The sequence below is a fragment of the Pongo pygmaeus genome, chromosome 4, assembly GCF_028885625.2.
Source record: "Pongo pygmaeus isolate AG05252 chromosome 4, NHGRI_mPonPyg2-v2.0_pri, whole genome shotgun sequence".
Classification (NCBI taxonomy): Eukaryota; Metazoa; Chordata; class Mammalia; order Primates; family Hominidae; genus Pongo; species Pongo pygmaeus.
Genome location: NC_072377.2, coordinates 73,529,313 through 73,538,984, shown reverse-complemented (window position 1 = coordinate 73,538,984; position 9,672 = coordinate 73,529,313). Strand labels below are relative to the sequence as shown.

The window sequence follows — 9,672 nt, the reverse complement described above, 5'->3', positions numbered from 1 at the left end:
TGAGAACAGAGAAAGAAAAACAAAGCAGATGCACAAGAGAAGAAGAGCTCGGGAGAGGGAACTGTAAAGTCATGAGTTTGTGATTCTAGCTTTTCCTTAACTGTAGCCACAGATTTATTCTTATATTCCATAAGATACCTTTATATTCCTATAATAATGTTGTTTTTGTTTAAGCTCATTGGAGTGTGGTTTCTGTTACTTGGCATTAAATAACTTAAGAAATACATAATAGACCGGGTGCAGTGGCTCACGCCTGTAATCCCAGCACTTTGGGAGGCTGAGGTGGATGGATCACCTGAGGTCAGGCATTTAAGACCAGCCTGGCCAACATGGTGAAACCCTGTCTCCACTAAAAATATAAAAAATTAGCCGGGGGTTGTGGTGGGTGCCTGTAATTCCAGCTACTCGGGAGGCTGAGGCAGGAGAATTACTTGAACCCAGGAGATGGAGGTTGCATTGAGCCAAGATAACACCACTGCACGCCAGCCCAGTAAGACTCTGTCTCCAAAAAAACAAAAAAAAAAGGAAATACATAATATCAAAAATTTTAAAGAGAAGATGAAACAAATAGTTTTGCTAAGAAAGTAGTTACACTTTATGAGAAGTTTATTTTCTTATCAATAAGCTTCTTCAAGTTACAATTGAGGGCTGATTAAGTAGGCCAATGACACGGACTTAGCATGTTCAATAGTTCAAGATTGAGTGAGTTCAAAGGTATTTTTATTGTTGCTTTTGTGGTTATTGTTGCTGTTGTTTGTTTTAATGAATAATCCATAGCAAGGACTGGTAAATGAAGTATGGATGACCTACAGAAAAGAGAGGTAAAGAACATGCATGACAAAATGAAAGCAAACCTCACATACCCAAATGAAAATGCACCCTCACTCTAAACATTTCTGGTTCTAGTCCTTGTCCCTGTATCAACAAGTGGCACAATTATCCATCTTATTGTGTGAGCAGAATCCTGGTAGTCATTCGCTCTCTTTTTTCCCACTATAGAATCCATCATTTCATCATTCTGCCAGTCTTGGTGGTTTAACCAACTAAAAATCTTGTAAATATATGTACGTTTTTCATCTCCGTTGATGCTACCCTAATCCTCACCTGCACCATTTATCGATAGTAGTCGCTGGCTAGGCACAGTGGCTCATGTCTATAATCCCAGCACTTTGGGAGGCCGAGGCGGGTGGATAACCTGAGGTCAGGAGTTTGAGACCAGCCTGGCCAATATGGCGAAACCCCATCTCTACTAAAAATGCAAAAACTAGCTGGGCGTGGTGGCAGGCGCCTGTAATCCCAGCTACTTGGGAGGCTGAGGCAGGAGAATCACTTGAACCAAGGAGGCAGAGGTTGCAGTGAGCCAAGATCACGAGATTGCACTCCAGACTGGATGACAAGAGGGAAACTCCATCTCAAAAAAATAAAAATAAAAAAATAGTTGTCACTGAATTGGTCTCCTTTTTGAACTCTCAATCACTAGCATTGATAACTCCATGGTTCTAGCCAGAGGATGCTTTTTGAAATGTAAATCTGGAGATGGCTTCCAACTCGCTCTAAAGATTCATAGCATACATATTATCTTCCATTTTAGTGACTTCTCATTGCTATAGGTCAATGATTCTCACCCTTGTTTTCACGATAAAATCACCTGAAAGCTTTAAAAAAAATACTTATGCCTGGTTCTCACTTCCAGAAATTTGGATTTGATGGTTCTGGAATGGGATCCTTTAATCAGTATTTTAAAATGCTTCGTAGGTGGTTCTGACATGTAGCCGAAGTTGAAAATAACTGCTCTAGGCATACAGGCCAAAATCCTGATCACAGGCTTACACAATCTTGCCCCCGCTTACTTCTCTTCGCTCGTCACATATCACAGCCCTATCCTCTGTTCTCCAGCCATGCTGGTCTTCTTTCGGTTCCTCAAAATCACCACACTCCTTCCTGCTGCTGACTGGGCTTCTGAGCATGTTCTTCCTGTGGAGCACAACCCTGCTTCTTCCGATCTCAGCTCTGCACCACTTCCTTAGGGAAGCCTTCCTTGACCTCCCTGGCTAGGTCAATTCCAGGTCCTGGGGTCATCAAACTCTGCACCTTTCCCTTTTGTCATTTGTCACAGTATAGTTTTATATTTACATGTAACTCTTTGAATAATGTTTGTCTTCCCCACTAGACTATAAACTCCGTGAGGGAAGGGACCATGTTGCCTTTGCTCTCCACTGTTATCTCTGCTCTCTAGTCTACATTGGGAATGAAGGAGACTCTCTCTATGTGTTGAGTGATCAAGTGAGCAGTTCGTGAGGGGGAGGGTAATGATTACTGAGGGTATTACCGAGGGTAGCCCAGCTGGTTGCAGGATTAAAATTCAGCACCAGCCAGGCGTGGTAGCTCACGCCTGTAATCACAGCACTTTGGGATGCCAAGGCGGGTGGATCACCTGAGGTCAGGAGTTTGGGACCAGCCTGGTAAACATGGAGAAACCCCGTCTCTCCTAAAAATACAAAAATTACCCGGGCGTGGTGGCCTGCACCTGTAATCCCAGCTACTCGGGAGGCTGAGGTAGGAGAATCACTTGAACCTGGCAGGGGCAGAGGCTGCAGTGAGCAGAGATTGTGCCACTTTACTCCAGCCTGGGTGAAAGAGTGAAACTCGGTAAAAAAAAAAAATCAGTACCAAGATGTTTATTACAAAACCAATAAAAATGTTAAAGGGAAACCCAAGTCTTGAGTGGAATGGACAGTACGAAACTCTAAGGGACATGTGGTTGACGGGTATGGGAGAGGGTGGAAAAAGGCTCTGGAGAGCGGAAGATCTGGAGGAGAGGCCTCTGACCCAACTGGATCTGGTCTTCCATTTATCCACGTAGTATTCTACCTGAGACACAAGGGGTATGGCCTGAAAGCAGAAAAGAACCTTTGCCCAGTATTCCCATAGGACTTGGCAGTGCAAGGCAGCACCTCTATGGGATCACTGGGCCAGGCTGTGTGTTTGTTTGGGTGACAGAGAGAGGACTCACCCAACAAAGAAACACCTAGTTTGGTAGTTAGCCTTGGAACCACACTCCCTACTTTCAAATCAAAGTGACCTCAGGACAAGTTACTTATGTTCTCTATGTTTCTGTTTTCAAATTCTAGCATGGGGATAATAACAGTACCTACCTCACTGCATGTCTAAAGATTATATGGATATAGTCTCTTTGGCGTAGCAATTAAAAATTTAATGAATTCTATCTAAAACAAGCACAAAGATCCTTCTTCAACCATTGTTTTTATAGTTTTGTTTCTACTCTAAGAACTCTGCCATGTTTTCCACTTTTGCTTCTGTGTTGGTAGAGCTGCAGTTGGAGCCCAGGTAATTGCATGCTATTAATCTCAACAGCACACAGCCTCCACCGTGCAAGCCAAACTTGCTACCATCCATGAGTAAAGGCTACTGGTTTCTGAATAAGACCAAAGTGAAGCACATATATGATTCCTGAATTTCATATAAATCGTAGTTGTGCAGATGATTTGCCTTCGAGCTGCAAACACCAAAATGTGATTGATGTCTGAGAATGTCTGTGAAGCTTTGTTGTAACTCCAAGCCCTGTAATACCTCCGATGACAAGTCTGTTAACTCGTGAAGTGAAGATGGAGAGCTCGCACCAGCATTCCTTCCTAGGATGGTCACAGAATCAGTAATGTTACATAGAACATCCTCCCTTTGGTTTCATGTTATGAGTGTACATTGTATTCCATACAGGGACAGGGATAAGGGATAATGGGGCAGGGATAAGGGGGGCATCCCATTTATTTGCATGCCCCAAAATGAAATGGTCTGAGCAAATAGTAAAACCTAAGGAGAACTGGATACACCATACATATTTGGTAAAACAGGGTTAACCAGAAAATCATTTCTATTACAAACACACAAATTCTATGAAATTTCAATTTCACTAGTGCTCAATGGAAAAGGAGTGTGATAGTTAACTTTATATGCTGATTTGACTGACCATGGGGTGCCCAGGTATTTGGCCAAAGATTATTCTGGGTGTTTCTATGAGGGTTCTTTTGGATGACATTAACATTTGAACCAGTTGACTCAGTAAAGTAGATTGCCCTCCTTAACGTGGACGGGCCTCATCCAGTCAGTTGAAGGCTGAATACAGCAAAAAGGCTGGTGCTACCATGTTTAAGAGGGAATTTCCTTCTGGCTGACTACCTAGAGTTAGAACATTAGTTTTTTTCCCCACTGCATTCAGGTTCTAACAGAAACATTGGCTCTTTCTGGGTCTTCAGCCTGCCGGCATTTAGACTAGACACACCATCAGCTCTCCTGGTTCTCAGGCTTTGGACTCAAACTGGAACTATACAATCAGGTATCCTGGATCTCCAGCTTGCTCACTGCAGCTCTTGTAATGTGCCAGCTTTCATAATCACATGAGTCAATTCCTTAAAATAACTCTCTTGCCCCCTACACACACACCACACACCACACACACACACACACACACACACACACACATCCTATTGGTTCTGTTTCTCTGGAGAACACTGACTAATACAAGGAGCTTAGAAGGTTTTTCTGCCTTAGTAAATACAGAAAGTCAAATGTTATTGAACTTTTTTTTTTGGTAATGAAGACTCAGAGTATTTTGGAGAAATACTAAACATTGTGAACCTGAGTCATTCCCCATACAATGGTGTTGGGAAAAGAAGCGGAATTAGCATGTACTGAGTGCTCACTATAAGCCAGACATTCACACAAACATCAATTCAATGAATTGGCTTAAAGAAATGTTGACTGACCTAAGAAATTAGTTCCATATACTAGCTCTATTATTCACCTTTCCTAATAAATATGAAATTTTCTAAATTGAAAAAGTCTTGAATATGGTCCTGATACAAGCTAAGGAAAGAGCCTTCCTTAGTTAAGGGAAGCCTGGCAAACTTCAAAGGAGAAGGTGTGATTTCTTTCCTTTTGTTAATCAACTGGGTGATCACTTTAAAAATACTATCCTTCCTGACAAAACTGCATCATTGTGATGCAAAATAGATGACTTGGCATTTTGCATTCCTGACCCCAAAGGGCTGGAACGATGTCTTACATCACAGTATGATGGGTCGCCCACTGGAAATACAATGGATCACTGTTACAGGTTTAGGCAGGCTCAGGGACATCTCCATTTCCTTATACGCTTTTTGTAAATCACAGGAAGCCTTCTAGACTCAGCACTGCCCCAGACATAGAAACTACAAGATCTTATTGCAAGGCATGAAGAAAGGGTCAGAAGTTAGTTTTTTTGACCTATATCTGAAGAGAGCAACTTGGAGTCCCACAGCCTCCTGGTGAGATCTTTCTGGGTCTTTTCTTTATCTGCCTGATGGAATAAATAGAAAGGTCAGGGAGGAAAAGAATTCTTGCTGAGATCAACAGGTTGGCAGAAGTATCACTTCCTCACCCTCATGTATAAAAATGACCTAACCCCCACAATGTCCCTGCAATTTTTGATAAAGTCATAACCCCAAATAGTAAGCGAGAAAACAATATTTTGTTATGGACAAGAAACAATGCCTGGAATTGCTTTTGAAAGCAAAAACTGCAAATACTTTGCACCAACATAATACAACTAGAGACCATACCTTTATCACTTGGTTAGGTCACTTAACTTCTCTGGGCTTCAGCTATGAAACCGGGGTGGGGTGAGGAGGGCTGGGAGGTACAAGGTAAAGGGTGGGACTACAGGATTTCTGAGACTCCTCTACCTTGGAAAAAAACCCAAGGTTTTCTATTATCTATATATGTAGTGGTATTATCAGCATGATAAGCCATCTAACTTATCAAAGGAAAAATTTGGCAGCCACAAAATCCCTCCTTCATGTGGATGGCAGGAGTTCATGGCTTGTCAGCTTTTGGTTTGGTTTAACAAGTATTTGGCTGCATTTGCTGTAACACATACCCTGTGCTAGGTTCTGGAAGCACCAAATGAACTCAAAAACTTCTGGGGTCTTTAGCTAAAGAGAATACATGCTGAGCTGTCTGCGAAGAAAAACACAAAAGCACATGTATGGCAGTTTAAAAATGTATCTGCAAATTATTTGATACTCCTCCCATCTAGAGGGGTCCAATCTTAATGACTCAATAGGATACAGTTGAATCTTGTAGTGATGCTGTGTGATGTCTGAGGCTTGCTGGAAAAAGCCCTTGTCTGATTCTCTTGAGCCTTTCTGGAGAAAGTCTTCCACCATGTAGAAAGTCTGATTACCCTGAGACAGCCATGCTGGTGTAGATACCCTTATTTTCCTCTGCCAAGCTCACAGCAGACATGTCAACTGCTGGACCTATGGCAGAGCTGGGCCTCAACTGCTGGACCTATGACAGTTGATCCTTATGTCACTGGAGCCAGAGTCAACATCTGACTGCAACTGCATGAGAGAACCCAACAGAGAGCTGCCTGGACTGAGTACTTCCTGAATTCCCAGAAAACCGTGAACAAAATAAAATGAAGGTTTTGAGCTACTGGTTTGGGGGAGTAATTTATTATGTAGTAATTGTTAACCAGTACGGTATCTTCAGTGATATTATTCTTAAGATAACTCAGTCAGGCCCTGCGCGGTGACTCATGCCTGTAATACCAGCACTTTGGGAGGCCAAGGAGGGCGGATCACTTGAGGTCAGGAGTTCAAGGCCAGCCTGGCCAACATGGTGAAACCCCACCTCTACTAAAAATACAAAAATTAGCCCAGTGTGGTGGCAGGCGTCTTGTAATCCCAGCTACTTGGGAGGCTGAGGCAGGAGAATCGCTTAAACCTGGGAGACAGAGGTTGCAGTGAGCTGAGGTCATGCCACTGCACTCCAGCCTGGGCAACAGAGTGAGACCTTGTCTCAAAAAAAAAAAAAAAATAATAAGTCATCCAGAATCAAAGTTAATACAGAAACATTTATATTTAATTATTTTCCCCAATGGTTATAGACTATGCTCAAGAGAAAGATAACAATGGTGTAATTGACCTAAGAACCACATAAACTGGATCATGCAGTGTTTAAAATGACTTTTTTTTTTTTTAAGTATAACCTTGAAAAGTAGCTTAAGTTTCTTCAAACTAGAAATATATTCATGGAACATGAGTATTCTGAAAAAACAACATTCAATTTAAGAAAAATAAAACCAAGATGACCCTTTAAATAACAGCTACAGTTGTCTTATTTCACATTATCAGTGCTTTTCAGGACAACTGAATTTTTTGTTTTTGTTTGAAAAAAAAAGTTATCCTGAGTCTTTATTTACTCTAACCACAGTGAAACACTTTCTGGTCTGGTGATCAGAGGAAAAATATAGGAAGATAAGCATAGACTCCTGCCTCCCATCACTCCAGCCAGATTGTGTGGCACATGCTCCTCCCGTGTTAAATTTATAGAGATTTTCAATATTGTAAGAATTCAAGTACTCTATTCAATTAAAGGGTGGAGCATGATCCATTTCCCAAGAATAGCAGCTCCATGACTCTATGGTCAGAGCGCTTGTCTAAAGATACAGGCTGTAGTCACTGCAGAAAATGTACTCTAACAGGTGACAATTTAAGGGCCTACCTGAGAAAGCAGCTAAAATTGCCTCTTTATTTTGGTTTCTCTATTTGCTAAGTTGTAATTACAGCCCTGACCAACCTTAAGAGTCACTGTGTCCCCCTCAGGGCTGAGTTTGCACCAAGTCCCCCTCCCATAGTACAAGGGGAGCTACTTAGGGGGCAGGAGGCAGGGAGGGGTCCATTCCCCATGGTAGGGCTTGGGGGATGTAGTTGCCCCCTCCCTCTCCCTGTCTTTTGCTCTTCAAAAAAATGATCTTAAACTACAAAAAAAAAAAAAAAAAAGGAAAGAAAGAAAGAGAAGTCAAAGTCACTGTGTAGGTTGGGAAGGCTGCAAACTGGTTAAGAAAAATCAGTGTGGGAATTAAAAATACTAAATTAGCTTTGCAAATATGATACTTTTCAAAATTAAGTAAACCTGCTTTTTTTAAAAAATGTTAATCTTTAACATTTGCATTCATCATGGCCACATGTGCTTGTGCTGCTGCCTGCCTTTTGCCATCTTAATTGCAATATTCACATATAAGTAGGGTAAGTGAATGTGTGTGGGTGGGGGTTGCGGGGTGGGCTTAAGCAAATAAACATAAAACTCACTCAAGGTCCTTTTGGGCTTGACATTAATGAATGGAACAAGTGGGGAGATACTATTTTCACGACTGCACTAACTACGTGTGGTATGTAAAGTCCATATGAAAAAAAGACAATTAGGCCAGGCACGATGGCTCATGCCTGTAATGCCAGCACTATGGGAGGCCGAGGCGGGTGGATCACCTGAGGTCAGCAGTTTGAGACCATTTTGGCCAACATGGTGCTGTCTCTACTAAAAATACAAAAATTAGCTGGGCCTGGTGGCAGGCACCTGTAATCCCAGCTACTCGGGAGGCTGAGGCAGGAGAGTTGCTTGAACCCAGGAGGAGGAGGTTGCAGTGAGCCGAGTTGGTGCCATTGCACTCCAGCCTGGGCAACAAGAGCAAAATTCTGTCTCAAAAAAAGAAAAAGAAAGAAAGAAAAAAAAAAAGACAAATTAGGTGTTATCTAGACAACAAACAAATTCACAGTTCAGTTTCTTTACATGGTGAGTCCTTTTTTTTTTTGAAATATGCTTAAAATATCAAAGTTTGCCATATACCAAACTTTTTAAGGAATATCTCTTATTACAAAAACAAGGGCAAGTTTGTATCTAATAACATTGGTTCCCAAGCCTAGGAAAAACAGACATTTTAAAATACACTTGCCTTTTTTTAAAAAAATTTATCAAACTGTTAAAATTTCTCCCATTATGTCTCCTTTTCCCCTATGTTTGTAAGGTCTTATTCTTCTCTACTTGGCTGCAAGTTCCCTTCCTCTCTGAGATCTTGGGATGTTCTTCTTGTGAATCCTGGTCTTACCTTGGCTGGGCCCTCACTCACTTCACTCACTTCTCTGCATGCAATTCCAAAGCTGTGCTGAAACTACTTGCTTATATCCTGTCTTCCCCATTAGACTGTGAACTCCAAGGGAGCAAGGCCTGTGACTTATTTATTCATCTCTACGTTTTCAAGTCCATCGTACAGCCCTGTGTGCAACAGGTGATCAAGCAATGCCGAGTGTCCTGTCATTGTCATTGGACCCATCTGCTGTCACATCGTTAGCTGTGCATTTCTAATATGCAATATGTCTCTTCGCTTTAATCCTTGTGATTTTCCACTGGATTCTTTTGAGTTTTGATTCTGAGGTTCTTTTTTTTTTTTTGAGACAAAGTCTCACTCTCTCACGCAGGCTGGAGTACAGTGGCTCACGGCAACCTCCGCCTCCTGGCAATTCTCATGCCTCAGCCACCCGAGTAGCTGGGATTACAGGCATGCACCACCACGCCTGGTTAATTTTTGTATTTTTAGTGGAGACGGGGTTTTGCCATGTTGGCCAGGCTGGTCTCGAACCCCTGGCCTCAAGTGATCCCCACCCCACCCCCTCCACACCGCCTCCGCCTCCCAAAGTGCTGGGATTACGGGGGTGAGCCATCACATCCGGCCTGATTCTGAGGTTCTTAATTAAGAAACAGAAATCACGTCAGCTGATGTGAGGCTTACAGAAATTGGTGTGTTTTTGTGTGTGTGCATGTGTGTATGTGTGT

At 42.2% G+C, this 9,672-nt stretch overlaps 1 long non-coding RNA gene across 1 annotated transcript; it reads right to left on the bottom strand.

Moving 5' to 3' along the window:
• Positions 1-588: 588 nt before the first annotated feature.
• Positions 589-9,063, bottom strand: LOC129036614 (uncharacterized). The gene is made up of 3 exons (XR_008502607.1): positions 8,948-9,063; positions 2,508-2,627; positions 589-806 (listed from the first exon to the last, which is right to left on the bottom strand). It is a non-coding gene; the product is annotated as an uncharacterized LOC129036614 (long non-coding RNA).
• Positions 9,064-9,672: the final 609 nt, after the last annotated feature.